Consider the following 20543-nt stretch of genomic DNA (forward strand, 5'->3'; position numbering starts at 1 on the left):
ACTGGGGACAGGCCCCAACAGAGTCTGGGGCTTAGGAAAAAAAACATCGACACCCCAGCCAGATCCTGACCAACTGCCAGCTCTGCCTCCACCCAGTCCTCTCCCAGGGCCTGAACTCCAGGTCTAGAAACTCCAGGCCTGGTGGTCTGGGGGAGACATGGGCCAGGAGGATCCCTTAGGAGAGGAGGCAGCAGGCAATCTCTGTATGGCTTGAGGGGGTGCACAGCTGTGGGCTGAGGCACGGCCCACCCAGCACAGGCCCACTGACCTGCTGTGCAGCTGCAGGCCCAGCTGCTGCCTTCTACATGCCTCAGTCTCCTCACCTGCTCAATGGGCATCATCACACCCCCAACATGCAGGGGATGCTCATGAATGGATGGGAGCCGAGGTGTGGAGAAAGCAGATTTGGCCCAAGAGGAGGAGGAGTGGGTCAGGGTTAGGGGAAAGGACGGATGTGGCCACCTCAGGCACGGCCAGGGGCTGCCTTCCTGGAAGTGCTGAGGACAGTCAGGCGGGGGAAGTTCTGAGGCTGTGAGCAGATCTGTGGGCTGGGGACCAGGTGAGGTAGTCTCTGTAGTGTTCTGGGGTAGCCAGCTGCTGTGTCACTGTTCCTTCCTGTTTATCCTCATCTCTGCCCACAGGGAGCCCCAAGATGAGCCCAGTGAGCTCACTGTGAGTGACTGTGACCCACATGCAGTCATTACATCCGTGCGTCATCAACACAACAGCCACCAGGCTAACACTTGGATAATTGATCCAAATAATGACTCACCTGTTCTGACGTGATTTGGATCATATGCCATCATTTATTATTATCCTCCAACTGGATGTTTAGGTAGTGTTTGATTTACTTTTTGCCACTATAAACTACCTGTGGTGAGCATTGTTGCCCATACATGTAAACTTGGTAGGCACACAGGAATGTTTATGTAGTAAAACTATTTGCAATAGCAAAATACTGGAAACAGACCAATTTTAAATCATCAGGAAATGCATAAGCAAATTGTGCTGTATTGACACTATGGAATACTACATAGCTATGAGATGGAGTGAACTAAGGTACCCAGACACAATGTTAAGTGAAAAAAGCCAGATGCAAAAGAGGACACAATATATGAATCTTTTCATATATGGCTCAAAACCAAACAAAACTAGTATTTAGGCATACATATGCCTGTCTTAAAACAGTTTTACAGAAAACAAGGATTCTGGCCAGGCACCGTGACTCACGTCTGAAATCCTAGCACTTTGGAAGGCTGAGGTGGGAGGATCACTTGAGTCCAGGAATTTGAGACCAACATGAGCAAGATGGTGAACCCTATCTCTACAAAGAATACAAAAATTAGCTGGGCATGGTGGCGTGCACCCAGAGTCCCAGCTACTTGGAGGTAGAGGAGGGAGGATTGCTTGAGCCTAGGAGGGAGAGGTTACAGTGAGCCAAGATTGGGCCACTGTGCCCTCTTGGGCACAAGTATGAGTCCCTGTCTCAAAACAACAACTTACCAACCCACCAAACAAAACCCCACACAAAGATATTCAACTGCTTGATTGATACAATTAAAAAATTTATTTAAAAAATTATCACAGTAGAATTGACTTTGGGGGAGTTTCTATAAATTTTAATGTGTAGATTCTTGTAACCACCACCGCAATCAATATTCAGAACAGTTCCATCACCCTAATGAACTCCATTGTGCCTCCCCTTATAGTCACTCCCTTCCCTCACCCCCTCACCCACGCAATATTACATCATTACATGTTTTTTTTTTTTGAAATGGGGTCTTGCTCTGTTGCCCAGGCTGGAGTGCAGTAGTGTGATCAATGGCTCACTGCAGCCTCGACCTCCTGGGCTCAAGTGATTCTCCTACCTTAGCCTCCTGAGTAGATGGGACTACAGACAGGTGCCACCACGCCAAGCTAAATTTTGTATTTTTTGTAGAGATGGGGTTTTGCCGTGTTGCCCAGGGGTCTTGAACTCCTGAGCTCAAGTGATCCACCCACCATAGACTCTCAAAGTGCTGGGAGTACAGGTGTGAGGCACTACAGACGGTCAGGCTTTTCAGTTACAATATTGAACAGCAGGAGTGAGAATGGACATTCTTGCCTCATTTCTGACCTTAGGGAGAAAGCATTTAGTTTTTCCCTATTAAGTGTGATCTAAGCTATAGGGTTTTTTTGGTTGTTGTTGTTGTTTTTTGATAGATACTTTATATCAGGTTAAGGAAGTTTTCTTGTTTGCTAAGAGGGTTTTTTTTGGTTTGTTTTTGGTGGATGGAGTCTCATTCTGTCTCCCTGACTGAGTTGCAGTGATGTGATCTTGGCACACTGCAACCTCCACCTCCCGGGTTCAAGTGATTCTCTTGCTTCAGCCTCCTGAGTAGCTGGGATTATAGGCATGTGCCACCACACCTGGCTAATTTTTGTATTTTTAGTAGAGACGGGGTTTCACCATGTTGGTCAGGCTGGTCTTGAACTCCTGACCTCGTGATTCGCCCGCCTTGGCCTCCCAAAGTGCTGGGATTACAGGCATGAGCCACCACACCTGGCTGCTAAGAGTTTTTGTTTTAAGATCATGAGTCAACATTGAATTTTGTCAAAAGCTTTTTCTGCACGATTTGATATGATTATGTGGTTCAATTACTTTTGAATGTCAATATGGTAGATGGCATTTATCATTTATTTTATTTTGTTTTGAGACAGGGTCTCTGTCACCGAGGCCGGAGTGTAGTGGTGCTATATCAGCTCACTGCAACTGCCTCCTGGGTGCAATCAATTATCGTGTCTTAGCCTCCCAAGTAGCTGGGACCACAGGCATACATCACCATGCCTAATTTTTATATTTTTAGTAGAGATAGGGTTTCACCATGTTGGCCAGGCTGGTCTCAAACTCCTGGGCTCAAGCTATCTGACTACCTTGGCCTCCCAAAGTGCTAGGATTATAGGCATGAGCCACTGCACCCGGCCACATTGACTGATTTTGAATATTGTGTCAGTTTTGCATCCCCAGGATAAGCCTCACTTGGTCATGGTGTCTTATTTTTGTATATTGGATTTAATCTGCTTATATTATGTCGAGGATTCTTTTTTGCATCTATGTTTATGAAGGAATTTGGGCTGTACTTTTCCCACACTTTCTTTTTTTCTGGTTTTGGTATCAGGATAATGCTATTTGAGAAATGTTCCTGTCTTCATTTTTTGAAGAGATTTTGTAGAATTGATATTATTTTTTCCTAGCTGTTTGGCACCATTTGCCAGTGAAACTATCCGGGCCTGGCAACTTTATCTTCTTTAAAAAAGAAAAAAATTTTTTTTAAAGAGCAGTTTTAGGTTTACAGCAAACTTGAGAGGATGGTACAGAGATACCCCATATACCCCTCACCCCCACACATGCACAGCCTCCCCATTATCAGTAACCCTCTCAAAATGGTGTATTTGTTATAATTGATCATTATCACCCCAAGTCCACAGTTTACAGGAGGGTTCACTCTTAGTGTAGTACATTTTATGGGTTGGCAGAACTGTATAATGACATGTTTTTACCATTATAGTATAATACAGAGTAATTTCACAGCCCTGAAATCCTCTGTGTTCTGCCTATTCATCTTTCCCTCCCCTCTAACTCCCAGCGTCCACTGATCTTTTGACTGTCTCCATAGTTTTGCCTTTTCTAGAATGTCGTCTATAGTTGGAATCATATAGCATGTATCTGTCACTTAGTAATATGCATTTACATTTCCTCTATGTCTTTTCATGGCTCAATAGCTCATTTCTACTTAGTGCTGAATAATATTCCATTCTCTGGATGTATCATATCTTACTTATCCATTTCCCTACTGAACGTCATCTTGATTGCTTCCCAGTTTTGGCAATTATGAATAAAGCTGCTTCTTCAAACATCCATGTGTTTGCAAAGGTATAGACTAGAAGATGAAACATAAATAAACAAACATCCATGTGCAGGCTTTTGTGTGGACAGTTAAGTTTTCAGCTCCTCTGAGTAGATACCAAACCAGCATGATTCCTGTATGGTATGGTAAGACTATGTTTAGTTTTTAAAGAAACCACCAGCTGGGCGCGGTGGCTCACACTTGTAATCCCAGCACTTTGGGAGACCAAAGCGGGTGGATCACAAGGTCAGAAGTTCAAGACCAGCCTGGATAATATGGTGAAACCTTGTCTCTACTAAAAATACAAAAATTAGCCAGGCATGGTGACACATGCCTGTAGTTCCAGCTACTTGGGAGGCTGAGGCAAGAGAATCGCTTGAACCCAGGAGGTGGAGGTTGCAGTTAGCTAGGATCGTGCCACTGCACTACAGCTGGGGTGACAAGAGTGAGACTCTGTCTCAAAAAAAAAAAGGTTTTCAAATATGAATTCAATTTTTAATAGATACAAATCTATCTAGACTGTCTGTTTCTTTCTGCTTTCTTGCTTTCCTTTGGGTTACTTGAACATTTTTTCTTTTCTTTTTAAAAATTTTAATAAAAATATATACAATTGTGCACTTTTTTTTTGAGAGAAGGTCTTGCTCTGTAGCCCAGGCTGGAGTGCAGTGGTGTGATCAGGGCTCAGTGTAACCTTGACTTCCCCGGGCTCAAGCAATCCTCCCACCTCAGCCTCCCAAAGTGCTGGGATTAGAGGTGTGAGCCACCATGCCCGGCCTGAACATTTTGAAGTATTTCTTTTTATTTTATCTATTGTGTTTTGACTCTATCTTTTTGTATATTTTTTAATGTGATTCATCATCTAGGAATTAAAATACACATACTTAACTCTTCATTGACTACTTAGAATAAATCTTTTACTATTTCACATGGAATGTAGAAACCTTACCACCATTTAGGTCCCTTTGGTCTTCCTGCCTTTATATCCCAGGCTGGAGTGCAGTGGTGCGATCTTGGCTCACTGCAAATTCCATCTCGCTGGTTCAAGCAATTCCCCTTTCTCAGCCTCCCACCCGAGTAGCTGGGATTACAGTAGTGAGCCACCGTGCCTGGCCAATTTTTATATTATTGTAGAGATGGGGGTCTCATTATATTGCCCAGGCTGGTCGTGAACGCCTGGCCTCAAGCAATCTATCCAACTCAACCTCCCAAAGCACTGGGATTATAGGTATGAGCCACCATGCCTGGTCTGTGTTTTATTTTTTAAATTTTCCTTTAAAACCTTAAATATATTTTAATTAATTCAAAAGGAGAATAATAGTGTATTACATTTTGCTAAATATTTACCATTTCTGTTTCGTTCTTTCTTCATTCCTGAAGTTTCAAGTTTCCTTCTCAGATAATTTTCCTTCTCTCTGAAGAACTTCCATTGCAATTCTTTTAGGTCTGCTAACAACACAGTCTCTTTGCCTTTATCTGTGACTGTCTTATTTATACCTTCATTCCTGAAGGATACGTTGCTGGACCTGGGCTGATAGTTCTTTTCTTTCAGCACTTAAACAATGTTGAGACAGCCTGGACACGGTGGCTCAGGCCTGTAATCCCAGTACTTTGGGAGGCCAAGGCGGGAGGATCTCTTGAGCCCAGGAGTTCAAGACCAGCCTGGGAAATATAGTGAGACCTCAGCTCCATAAAAATTAAAAAAAGCCAGGCATGGTGTCATGCACCTATAGTCCCAGCTACTTGGGAGGCTTAGGCGGGAGGATCGCTTGAACCTGGTTAGAGGCTGCAGTGAGCTAAGATTGCACCTACTGCATTCTAGCCTGGACAACAGAGTGAGACCGTATCTCAGAAAAAAAAAATTGTTGAGACTTCCTATGCAAGTCCATGGTTCCCGATGAAAATTCTACAGCGATTTCAATCATGGTTCCCCTAAAAGTAAGGCATCCTTTTCCTCTGGAGGCTTTCAAGATTTTTTTTTTGTCTTTAGTTTTCAGCAGTTTGATCATGGAATGTCTGGGCATGGATTTCTTTGGGTCTACTCTATCTGGGGTTTGCTGAGCTTGTTGAATCTGTAGGTTTATGTTCTTACTAACTTTATGGTGTTTCTACCAATTATTACATCAAATATACAAATGTGTATATATGTATATATATATGTGCATATATATGTTTGTGTGTTTTTGTAGATTGGAATAAAAACTTTTCTTTTATAGAAATGGAATCTCATTTTGTTGTGGAGTCTAGTCTTGAACTCCTGGGCTCAAGTAATAATCCTGTTTTAGCCTCCCAAAGTGCTTGGATTAAAGGTGTGAGCTATCATGCCTAGCCAAATATATATAAAAGTTTAATCAAATACTTGTGTTACCAGGAAAAGGGGTCCCAATCCAGACCCCAAGAGAGGGTTCTTGGAGCTTGGGAAAGAAAAAATTTGAGAAGAGTCGCAGACTACAGTGAAAGAAGAGATACTTGCCTGGGCATGTGGTGGCTCACGCCTGTAATCCCAGCACTTTGGGAGGCTGAGATGGGTAGATCACCCTGAGGTCAAGAATTCAAGACAAGCCTGGTCAACATGGTGAAATTCCATCTCTACTGAAAATACAAAAAGAAAAAAAAAGAGCTGAGCATGGTGGTGGCCGCCTGTAATCCCAGCTACTCAGGAGGCTGAGCAGGAGAATCGCTTGAACCCAGGCAGTGAGCCGAGATTGCAACATTGCACTCCAGCCTGGGCAACAAGAGTGAAACTCCATCTAAAAAAAAAAAAATAGAAAGAAGAGAAGAGATAGTTTATTGAAAGTCCATTATAGAGGAGGGTGTCCCCAGAAAGGAAGCAGAGGAATGCACTATCTTTGTTTTAAGTTTTTCTTTTCTTTTCTTTCTTTTTGAGACAGAGTCTCACTTTGTCTCCCAGGCTGGAGTTCAGTGCTGAGATCTTGGCTCACGGCAATCTTGGCTCACCTTCTGGGCTCAAGTGATCCTCCCACCTGAGTAGCTGTGACTATAGGTGCATGCCACCACGACCAGCTAATTTTTCTTTTTCTTTCTTTCTTTCTTTTTTTTTTTGTAGAGATGAGATTTTGTCATGTTGCCCAGGCTGGCCTCGAACTCCTGTGTTTAGGTGATCTGCCCACCTCAGCCTCCCAAAGTGCTAGGATTACATGCGTGAGCCTTAGTCTGGCCATGTGTTTCTTATATAATGGTCATGTCTATGTAAACACTAAACTTATATGTATCCTTGTGCGGGTGGGCTGACAGCATGATGAGATTCATCATTCTACTGATTAAAAGAAAAGTATCCTTGACACTCCAGTGTGTAAGTATGTGAAAGCATATATTGCTATGGGTGTTGGGACCCCTGCACTTTCCGCTGCTGTGGGAGCATGTCCTTTTAGGTACCTTTAGTCTGTTTTCTCAACTACAGACATCTTAGGACCATGTGTTGTGACTGGCCAGGAATGTGCCTTGTCATTTCAAGATGGAGTTGATTTTCAAATGCTGTCACTCTGGCTGTCCTTGCTTCTGGTTACATAACACTTGCACTTCTGCGACTCTGATGCTACAATGATAGATGTTTTAGTATTTTATTTCTTTCTCTTTCTTTCTTTCTTTTTTTTTTTTTTTTTCCGGTTACGGCAGCACTTTTATTTTTCTTCACACAATGACGTGTTGCTGGGGCCTAACGTTCTCACATAACAGTAGAAAACCAAGATTTGTTGTCATCTCTTTCAAGAATTGACAGTTGTGTACAAAAAAAAAAAACCTTACATAAATTAAAAGGATGAATACATTTACAAGTGTAAATGAAAACCGCTTCCAACTCAAGGCAAGTAACAGCCCATGGTGCTCTGGCAGGAAAACATCAGGTAAGAAAGGAAACCGGGTCCTATGGCTTGGACTTTCCCACCCTGACAGACTGGCAGCCCTTGCCGGCCTCTAGAGCAATCGCAGAACACTAAGCCCTGACACATGAATACCCCGCACAGCTAAGAGACTGCTGGCCATGCACTCACCAAGGCAGACTTGTCTGCCCCCAGGCACATTTTTACCTCAGCCACGAAGTGACCAAGCCACATGTACTAAAAGTTGAAATCAGATATGTACAGGGTATTAAACAAATAAGGGGAACAATTAACTTGAATACAAGGTCAAAATCAGCAACAAGTTCTACAATCCAGTGCTGATATCAGATACAAGCTTCAAGGACAATTTCTTTTCAAAGGCTTATTCCAGTTTCATGAGGCTAGCATGAGGTGTATGCATTTGCCAGGGGCAAATTTATACTTCCGAATTAACCCATGCAGCAAATGCTATGCATCTGCTTGCAGTCCATTTAGAAGCATTTGCGGTGGACGATGGAGGGGCCAGACTCATCGTACTCCTGCTTGCTAATCCACATCTGTTGGAAGGTGGACAGTGAGGCCAGGATGGAGCCGCCGATCCACACGGAGTACTTATGCTCTGGGGGTGCAATGATCTTGATCTTCATGGTGCTGGGCGCAAGAGCAGTGATCTCCTTCTGCATCCTGTCGGCGATGCCTGGGTACATGGTGGTGCCACCAGACAGCACAGTGTTGGCGTACAGGTCTTTGTGGATGTCCACGTCACACTTCATGATGGAGTTGAAGGTGGTCTCATGGATGCCACAAGATTCCATGCCAAGAAAGGAAGGCTGGAACAGCGCCTCCGGACACCGGAACCGCTCGTTACCAATGGTGATGACCTGGCCGTCAGGCAGCTCATAGCTCTTCTCCAGAGAGGAGGAGGATGCAGCTGTGGCCATCTCCTGCTCGAAGTCCAGGGCGACATAGCACAGCTTCTCCTTGATGTCGCATACGATCTCCTGCTCGGCCGTGGTGGTGAAGCTGTAGCCGCGCTCCGTGAGGATCTTCATGAGGTAGTCGGTCAGGTCCTGGCCAGCCAGGTCCAGACGCAGGATAGCGTGTGGAAGGGCATAGCCCTCGTAAATGGGCACCGTGTGGGTTACCCCGTCTCCAGAGTCCATGACAATACCAGTGGTGCGCCCAGAGGCGTAGAGGGACAGCACGGCCTGGATAGCCACGTACATGGCTGGGGTGTTGAAGGTCTCAAACATGATCTGAGTCATCTTCTCTCTGTTGGCCTTGGGGTTCAGGGGGGCCTCGGTCAGCAGCACGGGGTGCTCCTCCGGGGCCACACGCAACTCATTGTAAAAAGTGTGGTGCCAGATTTTCTCCATATCATCCCAATTGGTGACGATGCCGTGCTCGATGGGGTACTTCAGGGTCAGGATGCCGCGCTTGCTCTGGGCCTCGTCGCCCACGTAGGAGTCCTTCTGGCCCATGCCGACCATCACGCCCTGGTGCCGAGGGTGCCCGACAATGGAGGGAAACACGGCTCGGGGGGCGTCGTCCCCAGCAAAGCCAGCTTTGCACATGCCGGAACCATTGTCAATGACGAGCGCAGCAATTTCTTCTTCCATTGCGACCAGCAGAGGAGCAGGGGAGCGGAGCGGCAAGAGAACACCGTACGTGACCTGGCAGCGGCGACTGAGCTCTTTCTTTCTTTCTTTCTTTCTTTCTTTCTTTGAGATAGAGTCTTGCTCTGTTGCCAGGCTGGAGTGCAGTGGCGTGATCTTGGCTCACCGCAACCTCCACCTCCCAGGTTCAAGCGATTCTCCTGCCTCAGCCTCCTGAGTAGCTGGGACTACAGACGCACGCCACCACACTCGGCTAGTTTTTTGTATTATAGTAGAGGCGGGATTTCACCGTGTTAGCCAGGATGGTCTCGATCTCCTGACCTTGTGATCCACCCTCCTTGGCCTCCCAGTGCTAGGATTGCAGGCATGAACCACAGCCCCTGGCCAGATGTTTTAGTATTTTCTTACAGGTCCTTGAGGTTGTATTTATTTTTCTGTCAGCCTCTTTCTCTGACTTGTTCATATTGAACAATTTCTTTTTGTTTTGTTTTAGAGACAGAGTCTCACTCTGTTGCCCAGGCTTGAGTGTTGTGGTGTGATCTTAGCTCACTGCAGCCTTGAACTCCTGGGCTCAAGGGTTCCTCCTGCCTCAGCTTTCACAGTAGCTAGGAGTACAGGCACGTGTTAGCGCACTCAGCTATTTTTAAGTTTTTTTTTTTTTGAGACGGAGCTTTACTCTTGTTACCCAGGCTGGAGTGCAACGGTGCGATCTCAGCTCACCGCAACCTCTGCCTCCTGGGTTCAAGCAATTCTCCTGCCTCAGCCTCCCCACTAGCTGGGCACACTACAGGCACATGCCACCATGCCCAGCTAATTTTTGTATTTTTAGTAGAGACGGGGTTTCACCATGTTGACCAAGATGGTCTCGATCTCTTGACCTCGTGATCCACCCGCCTTGGCCTCCCAAAGTGCTGGGATTATAGGCGTGAGCCACCGCACCCGACCCTTTTTTTTTTTTAGGTGGAGTTTCACTCCTTTCACCCAGGCTGGAGTGTAGTGGTGTGATTTTAGCTCACTGCACCTCAGCCTCCTGGGTTCAAGTGATTCTCCTGCATCATTCACCTGAGTAGCTGAGATTACAGGTGCCCACCACCATGACCAGTTAAATTTTTGTAATTTTTGTAGAGATGGGTTTCACCATGTTGGCCAGGTTGGTCTTGAACTCCTGTCCTCAGATGATCCACCTGCCTTGGCCTCCCAAAGTGCTGGGATTACAGCTATGAGCCACTGGATCTGGATTGTTAATTTTTTTTTGTAGAGATGAGTCTCACTATGTTGCCCAGGCTGGTCTCACTCCAGCCTCAAACCATCTACCTTCTTCAGCCTGCAAAAATACTAGGATTAATGCTGTAAGTCACTGTTCTCTGCCAGACAGAACACTTTCTATTTATCTCTTTGAGTTCACAAACTCCTTTCTTGCCTCCATTCTGCTATTGAATCCATTCAATAAGAATTTATTTCTTTGGCTATCATATTTTCCACTTCTAAAATTTCCATTTGTTTCTTCTTTAAATATTCTTTTTTTGTGCCAGCATTTTCTGTTTTTACTTGTTTCAAAACTGTTCATGATTACTTGTTTAGGCATTTTAAAAATAGCATCTTTAAAGGTGTTGCCAGATAATCCCAACATCTCTATCTTAGCATTGGTGTCAGTGGATTGTCTTTCCCCATTTTAGTTCTCTTATTTTCCTGGTTCTTCATATTCTGGGTAATTTTGAATTACATGCTGGACATTTTGAATACTAGGTTATGAGACTCTTGATCTTGTGTAAATGCTATGGGGCATGTTGCTATTTCTATTTGAGCAGGTGGTCTACCTCTCTTCACAGGCAGCCACCATGGTCCTTGTCACTATGGTGAGGCCCGGGCAAGAGAGGGCCCTGGAAGAGAATGGGGTTCAGTTGAAGATGGAGTGAGTTTTGAGGGGAGCAGTATTTGAGGTATTTGAGTCCCAGAGGCATATGAAGCAACAGAGGGAGGTCGGTCAGATTCCATCATCCTCACTGGGGATGAGAATCCGGGGTTTAGGGTGTGGGGCTGGGAGCTGCAACCCTACCTTTCCCCCCATCCGCGTGTGCTCCTAGGGCTTACACCTCAGTGTGCATGTTCACTGGGCATTTTCAGATCTGCCCCTTTGCCCACGTGGAGAATGCCAGGGAGCTGTGAGGGTGTGCGGTCGCATTCCTGCCATCTGGACTCTTTTTCCTCTACTGAGACTCATCTGGTAGGTCCACAGGCCAGTCCTCCCAGGAGTTGAAGTGTGAGTGAGGGAGAGGAGGAGCCAGTGGGCTGCGGGAGGGTCCGGTGGGTCCCGCAGTGTGGCGGTCTGTGGCCTTTGAGGGAGAAGGGCCTCGTGGCCTCTGACGGAAAAGGGTCTCAAAGTCGTCCTTCTCCTCCTCACAGACTGTGATGCCACCATTGGCTTTGTGGTTGTGAAGGGGCCAGGACAGGGAGGAAGGTGGGTTGTGGAGGGGAGGTGGTTAGGGGCTCAGGTGATGATGGGACGAGTGCTGGGGCTGCTGCTAGAAGGATGGAAGTCACAGGGCAAGGGGTGAGATGGGCGGTAAAGAAGGGGCCTGGCACCTGGGAACGCTGCAGGCTGGTTAGCGCGCCCCCCCCCCTACAGTGTTATCAAGTGAGGAGTGCCTGAGTGAGAAGCCTTGCAAGGTCTCACCTCTGACATAGAAGGTCTAGAAACAATAGGAAAGAGTGGACGAGGCTGTGAGTTCTAACCAAATTTGATTTGAGGTGGGTGACTGGCTCTAGTAAGTGGGAATGTGTCAATAGCAGCAGTCATGGGAACTGTGATTCACTAGTGTTTTCATGTGGAGTCCACTTATGAAAGTAAACCTCATCAGAAATGCCTTCTGCCAGCGAGGCGCAGTGGCACGCACTTGTGGTCCCAGCTACTCCAGATGCTGAGGCTGGAGGATCACTTGAGTAGGAGGTCAAGGCTGCAGTGAGCTATGATCCTGCTGCTGCACTCCAGGCTGAGCAACAGAGTGAGACCTCGTGTGTAAAACAGATTTTAAAAAAATGCCCTCTGCCTTTAGCCACATGCCTTAAGATGGCTTTGCAGCTTGGCCAGCATAAGTGGCTTTGCAAGCACTCAGAAAACATACTCACTTATGCTTTCTTTACTCAGACTTATTTTGAAAGTATTTTCAAAATTAAAATGACAAGTTAGCATTTAGCCATGGAAGTGATCAAATATATCTGTCCTCTCAAGTGTATATTCCCAATCACAGTTTTCTGTTTTCAGTGTGAAATATGAGTTGGTGAGGAAGATCAACCTATTGGCTTAGACCAAGACGCCATGTCAAACCTCCTGAAGTGATTGGGCCCATGCTGGTGGGTGCTTTAGCATTCGATGGCAGAAATTAATCTTTGTGATAGTGTTGTTGCATTACTATAGATAGACTGATAAATGTCTTTCATGCTGATGAAAAATGAATATGGTATCTCATTAAGGAAACATTGATTCAGGATATTTTTTCTCTTGTGGTTCTCCAGCTTTTGCCCATGACTTCCTTCTCATGCTTCCTAATGACAGATTGTACACATCTATTCCAACATAGAGTATAATAGCTTCCAAAGTCCTTCCGGGTCACTTTTCTCAGAGTAACCTTTCTGTGGATAGAGTAGCCTTTCTGTGGATAGAGTAACCTTATTAAGCATACAGAATAGAGTTGGAGAAATAGCTTTAGGCTTAGTTATGATCAGAAACATCTATGTATTCTGTGTATATATAATTGATATGTATTGAAAACAAAAGTTTTTTAAAAATTTGCACACACATACATATTCCCTAGCTTGAGCAGTTCAGTGATGAAGAATGGGAACCAGCAACTCAAAGTCACGATCCTGCACCTGCTCAGGAGGGAGAGGATGAAGGAGTATCTGCAGGTCAAGGTGAAGGGAAAGAGAAGAAGAATGCATGTTGGTGTGTGTGTGTGTGTGTGTGTGTGTGCGCGTGCGTGTGTGTGTGTATGTGTCTCATGCATTGTCACATAGCAGGAACATGAGGAAACAAAACAATGGAAAGAATGCCTGAAATTGACTGGAAAGTGAGGAGGGTATGTAGTTTGCAGTTTAGCTTAGGGAAATTTCTCACTATGATAAAATATCTCCACTTTATGAATGAGAGAATGAAGGCTTGGGGATTGTGTTTTATTCAAGAGCACCTGACTGGTGAATGCAAAATTTTAATTTTTTTCAAAAGGATTTTGCTTAAAATGTTTAAAACTCAAATACTTTACTGTAAGGTAGCTTAGTACTGGCCCAGTAATAGACCCAGTTTGGAGGAGCAAGAGCAACTCTAAAAACCGAGTCACTGGGCTGGGTGCGGTGGCTCAAGCCTGTAATCCCAGCACTTTGGGAGGCCGAGGCAGGTGGATCACGAGGTCAAGAGATCAAGACTATCCTGGTCAACATGGTGAAACCCCGTCTCTACTAAAAATACAAAAAATTAGCTGGGCATGGTGGCGCGTGCCTGTAATCCCAGCTACTCCGGAGGGTGAGGCAGGAGAATTGCCTGAACTCAGAAGGCGGAGGTTGCAGTGAGCTGCGATAGCGCCATTGCTCTCCAGCCTGGGAAACAAGAGTGAAACTCTGTCTCAAAAAAAAAAAAAACAAAAAAAACCCGAGTCACTGAATGTTGGCCACCATTTCCTTTGATTGATATTTTTCTGTGGTAAGGTTGATAAAGCTAGATAAATCAGGATACTGCCATACAGGTACCTGGTTTAGTATGATTTTCTAAGTGGGTTTAGGAGGTGATTAAATCCTTTTATTGTTAGAAAAACCAAAAAAAGGAATTACCCTTCCTGAGATTAACATGAGGTAAAAATAATTTCTCCTAGATAACATAGTTTGAAAACAAACATTTATGTAACTCAGGTTATAGATTATTCTAGGGATTCACTGTTAAAGGTTTCTCGAATATGACTGACAACAATGCCCATTAGTTGCTGTCCACCCGCTGCCTTATTCTCAGTGCAGGACAGTATATTTGCTGTGATTCACAAACCATGTAATTTTTGGTGCTTTGTTCTACATGGGGTTCATTTATGGACTAGTATATTTAGGACCTTTGGACAGAAATATAACTTTCTTTGAAGAAAGTTAAGTTTCTGTTTACCCCAATAGGTAATGGGTGTCATGACTATAAGATTTTTCATAGTCCTCAAGTGCATTCAGCTAATGAATCCTCAGAAATTTACATTGTAATTGTAACTGAAATCCTATCCATGTTGTGGACTTCAGATTTCTTATCTGATGCCCACTGCTCTTGGTACTCTATGGCTGAATATAAGCATTGTCCAAGTCCTGTGGTTTATCCCTGGATTGTCATTTAAGAGAAAGGTCTCAACCTGGACTGAATGTCATGCATTCATATTCCCAGCTACTTGGGAGGCTGAGGTGAGAGGATTGCTTCAGGCCAGGAGTTCAAGCCCAGCCCGGGAAACATAGCAAGACCTCATTGCTAACCAATAAAGAAATATGTAAACGTTTCATGATAGAGGAAAATTAACATGCAAAGTTTGTTCCTAGTTGTTGGTAATGTTGCAAACATAGCTCCTTACTGAACTGTAACACTTAAAAATAGATAAGATGGTAAATTTCACATGTATTTTTTTTTTACCATAATTAAAAAAAACTATCTTCCTCAATTCAGTATAGTTGTCATATATTCTTCTAAATTTTTATTTGTATATTTTCAGGACATAACATTGATAGAAAATTTGCAATTATAGTACACTTAACTCATACACTTTTCACCTAGATTCACCAATTGTTAATAGCATTTGCTCTATTTGTTTCATATCTCTTCCTTACCTCTCTTACCCTGATGGCCACACACTCATACACACGTTTATGGGATATTATGTTTACTGTTATTAATGGTGAATTATTTACATAAAGTTTCAGGTATGATGGCCCTTTACCCTAAGTACTTGAGTGTGTGTATATCGTCAAAAGAAAGAACAAGTCATTCCTTGGATCATACTGCACAAAGTTCAAAATCAGGAAATGTGACAATGAGAATATGCAGTCATTTCTTTTTTTTTTAAGATTTCATCTCTTTATTCAACAAGATGTGTCTTTACGAGTTTAAAAACAGACTGAACACCATTATCCCTCATGAATAATGCAGATAACCATTTTAAAAAGTATTTCACTTAGCTGGGTGTGGTGGCTCATGCCTATAATCTCAGCACTTTGGGAGGCTGAGGTGGGCAGATCATGAGGTCAAGAGTTCAAGACCAGCCTGACCTATATGGTAAAAACCCACTGTACTAAAAATACAAAAATTAGCCAGGCTTGGTGGCACACGCCTTTAGTCCCAGCTACTCAGAAGGCTGAGGCAGAAGAATCACTTGAAGCCGGGAGGCAGAGGTTGCAGTGAGCCAAGATCGCACCACTACACTCCAGCCTGGGTGACAAAGTGAGACTCCATCTCCAAACAAACAAACAAAAAAAAACACTTAACTTACTGTATTGTAGCATGTTTATTAATCATGAACCCCTATCAGTACTCCTAAACTGTAAGCAATGAGGAACTGAGGTGTAAAAAGAAACATTAGGGATCGTATTGATAGACAAAAACCTTTAAATTTTCTTATTGCATTTATACAATCACACAATAAGCAAAATTGAATCCTTACTAAGCAAACATTTTTGCATATGCTGCCTTCTCTTTATCTTTCTGTGCCTTTATCTTTTGTTTGACTGTCAGCAATTCTGCCTGGATAGCTTTATCTTCTGGTGCTATCTCCTGAGCTTTTTTAAGATCAGCCAATGCTTGATCATATTCTCTTAATCCTTGCCATCCTTGAGCTCTTTGGTACAATGCTTTGGTATTTGATGGGTCTATTTCAAGAGCCTCCAGACAACTGTCAATTGCTTCCTGCCAATTTGACATCTTCAGTTTACAAGCACCAATATTCAGTACACAGCTTAAAGCTATAGGTTGCAGCTTGGCTCTATCTGCTGTCTTGATAACAGCCTTTGAACTGTCAACATATCTTAAAAACTTTTGCATATTTTTTAATGGCCATCTCCCAGTTCTGGGATTTGAAAAAAGTATTTCCAATGTTTTTTAAGTCTTCTGTTATTAATAAAATTTTATCTACGTCTTTTAAATCTATATCCACATCCTCAGGGAAATCTGGATGACTGTCGCCAGAGCCATCTTTTGGGAATATTCCCCAATCATCTCCTTCCTTCAATTCTCCACATTCTGCAATAACGCACAATTTGGCAGGTTTTTCACCTTTCACTTCTACGTTTTCCAATATCCTTACCACCCCTATTCCTTTAATTACTTGGCCAAACACCACATGTTTCCCATCCAAATGAGGAGTTGGAACTATTGTGATAAAAAACTGAGAACCATTTGTGTTGCGGCCTGCATTTGCCATGCTCAGTAAACCCTCCCGATCATGCTTATAATGGAAATTTTCATCTTCAAATTTTCCACCGTAAATACTTTCTCCACCTGTCGCATTCCGATTTGAGAAGTCTCCGCCCTGGATCATAAATTTCTTAATAATTTGATGAAAAGGGCATCCTTTGAAATGGAGAGGTTTTCCAGTTGTGGGTTCAATGCCTTTTTCTCCTGTACACAGTGCACGAAAATTTTCCGCAGTTTTGGGCACAATATCTGCAAACAATTCTAAGACAGTTCAACCCACTCGCTCCCCTCCGATGTCCACGTCAAAGAAGACTCGAGGGTTACTGGGGTTGGAGGGCTTGGCTTGGGGGGACGGGTGCGACATCTCAACTTGCGGATGCGTTTGCAGGCAGGATCCACGAACCTCATGGCAGCCCAGCAGCTCAAACTCTCTGCAGTCATTTCATATGCAGTGTATGCTCAAATTCTGTCAGTTTTTCAGACAATTTTATTTATTTATTTATTTGAGATGGAATCTCACTCTGTTGTCCAGGCTGGAGTGCAGTAGTGCGATCTCAACTCACTGCAACCTACATGTCCCAGGTTGAAGGGATTCTCATGCCTTGGCCTCGGAAGTAGCTGAAACTACAGTTGCTGGTCACTGCACCTGGGTAATGTTTCTCCTTTTTTGGTATTTTTTTTTTTGAGAAAGAGTCTCACTCTGTTGCCCAGACTGGAGTGCAGTGGCGCAATCTCGGATCACTGAAATCTCCACCTTCTGGGTTCAAGCAATTCTCCTGCCTCAGCCACCTGAGTAGCTGGGATTACAGTTGTACACCACCACACCCAGCTAATTTTTGCATTTTTAGTAGAGACAGGGTTTCATCGTGTTGGTCAGGGTGGTCTCAAACTCCTTGTGATCTGCCCACCTCGGCCTCCCAAAGTACTGGGATTACAGGTGTGAGCCACTGTGTCCGGCCTTTTTGCATTTGTAGTAGAGATGGGGTTTCACCACGTTGGCCAGGCTGGTTTTGAGCTTCTGACCTCACCTGATCTGCCCACCTTGGCATCCCAAAATGCTGGGATTACAGGTGTGAGCCACCGTGCCCAGCCCAGATGATTTCCTTTTTTTTTTAGTCCATTCCCCCCGATTACCTTTATAGAATTTCTTTTTCTAATGCAGAGTCCAATTCAGGATCATGTGTTGCATGTACTTGTCATGTGGTTTTAGTTTAATCTGGAATGGTTTCTTAATTTTTCTTTGTCATTGATGATACGGACATTTTTGAGGAGGATAGACCAGTTGGTTTGTACGATGTTCAGCAGTTTGGGCTTTTTCGTGTATGTTCTAAAGATTTTTCACTCAGGATTTATTGGTGGCTACTCATGCTGTATAAGAGTGTAAGTGCTAGGAGTGTTAGTGCTATGAGAGACAGGATTTCAGCCTTGAGTCCTTTAATATGAGAAGGACACTCAGAAGTCCAATAACAGAGAAATGAAAGGAGGTGGCAAAGTTGTCTGAAGGCAGTCTTCGGGAAAGAAGGGGGTAATATTTGGAAAACCCTGTTTTCCTGTTTTCTGCTAACAGACTCCTGAAATAATGTTCCTGGGATTGTGATGAGCACATTTCTTATGACACTAGCTGAAGCCTTTATTTAATAACACCGAGAGCATGAATGTGATTTCCTTATTCATATTTCATATTTTACTGCTTGAATTGATAATTTTAATTTTTAAGGGCCGGAACCTGAAGCTGATAGTCAGGAAGAGGTTCGCCTGAAGACTGGGTGTGAGCGTGGAGATGGTCCTGATGTCCAGGAGGTGTGCCTGCCAAATCCAGAGGAGGTGCAACCGCCAGAAGCAGGTAGGCAATTTATGAGGCATGCACATTGTAGGGTGTCTGTTTCCAGAGTGTGATATTCTTATTCTTATTGTTTTTGAGATGGAGTCTCGCTCTGTTGCCCAGGGGGAGTGCAGTGGTGTCATCTTAGCTCACAGGAACTTCCAGCTCCCAAGTTGAAGTGATTCTCCTGCCTGAGCCTCCCGAGTAGCTGGGATTACAGGCATTCGCCTCCCAGCCTAGCTAATTTTTGTACCTTTAGTCAAGATGGGCTTTTGTCATGTTGCACAAGCTGGTCGCGAACTCCTAACTTCAGGTGATCCACCTGCCTTGGCCTCCCAAAGTGCCAGAATTACAGATGTGAGCCAATGTGCCCAACCCAGTATTATATTTTTAATAACAGAGAGGTAACAATACTTCCTCCTTAATAATAGAGTTCTTCTAACATAAAGGTTATTTGAAATGTAGTTCAGCACCCAACCTATAGACTGTCAGATATAGAAATGCACTGAGTCAAAGCCATCTTGAATGAAAACTTTTGAGTATAAGACCTCTAATCCAATAGTTCATAATTTTCAGACGCTTTGGTCTGCTTTTAACAAATACATACCAGATTTGTAACACCTATCAGTTGGTGTGAAGTATCCTGAAGCACTTGATGCAGGTTCTAATACCAGTTCTTAGAGCATTTGTGAGATTCTGAACAGATTCATTAACTTCTCAACCTATCTTTGGTTCTTGAAAAAATAGTTTGTCAGATATTTTAAAATTATTTTTCATTCTGGTTCTTTCATACTCTGATCCTGTTGGATGGAATGCATAAGATACAGCGGTCATCTGTTTTGCATGATTTGTGTATCATAAATCATGAAACCCTGGCCTGTGTCATCTGCAAACCTGTTAATTGAGATTTCATTGCTACGAAGAAAGTGAGCGGGCACTCTGCTCCGTGTTTATTTTCTGTGTGGAGACCTGAATGCCTATTGCTAGATCCTGTTAAATTCTGAATTACCTGGCTTCTTTTGTTTGTTTGTTTGAGACAGAGTTTCACTCTGTCACCAGGCTGGAGTGTAGTGGTGTGATTTCAGTTCACTGCAACCTCTGCTTCCCAGGTTCAAGCGATTCTCCCACCTCAGCCTCCTGAGTGGCTGGAACTACATGCACAAGCCACCGTGCCTGACTAATTTTTTTTTTTTTGCTGTTGTAAATTTATTGTAGAGATGAGGTCTCACTATGTTGCCCTAGGCTGGGATTCTCTGGCTCTTAATGAATAATTGCTTTTTAAATCTTTCCCCACGGAAACCTTGAGTGACTGAATTATCAAATGTCGAGAGGCTGTTTAGTTTCTATCATCTGTGGCATGTAGCTCAATGGTGCTCAGCATAGGTGTGAGTAAGATGCCTATGTTAAGCATGCTCCCTGCCCCACTGTCAGTCTTCATGAGCCACTATTTCTAATAAGACTGTAGACACTTGGATGATATAATCAGCTCTAACAATATCAAATGTTACATGTAAGTTTCAGCTTTTGAGACATGAGTTGATAAGATTTGAAGTTGAAAGACCGTGACTTTAATACTTCCTGAGTAATCAACTGAAGTATGTTTTGCACATGTGTTTTCCAAATAGCTGACTTAATTATACGTGCTTCTGAATTTAAGGGAAGCATTTGATGTTTAGGGATGAAATTACCCTTAAATTCTTCAGGTCTACCCTCAAAGCGTATAGAGAGATACACTTTGGATGTATAGAGAGATACACTTTGGATGTAAGACACAGGATCACCCTTAGGGTCCTGTTTTTAGTCCATTTTATGAAACCCAAAGTATAATGTGCTTTGTATGCCTTTAGGGTCATCTAAATAATCTGTTCCTAAGTCATGTTCCCAACTGTTGTGTTTCTGTTACAGGTGAAAAGCAATCACAGTGTTAAAATAAGACACACTGAAATGACGCAGGCCGCTTTCATG

At 43.7% G+C, this 20543-nt stretch overlaps 3 pseudogenes across 1 annotated transcript; 1 reads left to right on the forward strand and 2 right to left on the reverse strand.

Annotated features, from left to right (window-relative positions):
• Positions 1-7463: 7463 nt before the first annotated feature.
• LOC118150586 (actin, cytoplasmic 2 pseudogene) lies at positions 7464-9415 on the reverse strand (annotated as a pseudogene). Its single transcript, XR_013531616.1, has one exon. The product of XR_013531616.1 is annotated as an actin, cytoplasmic 2 pseudogene (transcript).
• A 3194-nt stretch (positions 9416-12609) lies between these two features.
• Positions 12610-20506, forward strand: LOC128928094 (G antigen 12B/C/D/E-like; annotated as a pseudogene).
• LOC100409607 (peptidyl-prolyl cis-trans isomerase D pseudogene) lies at positions 15833-17123 on the reverse strand (annotated as a pseudogene).
• Positions 20507-20543: the final 37 nt, after the last annotated feature.

Source organism: Callithrix jacchus, chromosome X, assembly GCF_049354715.1.
Source record: "Callithrix jacchus isolate 240 chromosome X, calJac240_pri, whole genome shotgun sequence".
Classification (NCBI taxonomy): domain Eukaryota; kingdom Metazoa; phylum Chordata; class Mammalia; order Primates; family Cebidae; genus Callithrix; species Callithrix jacchus.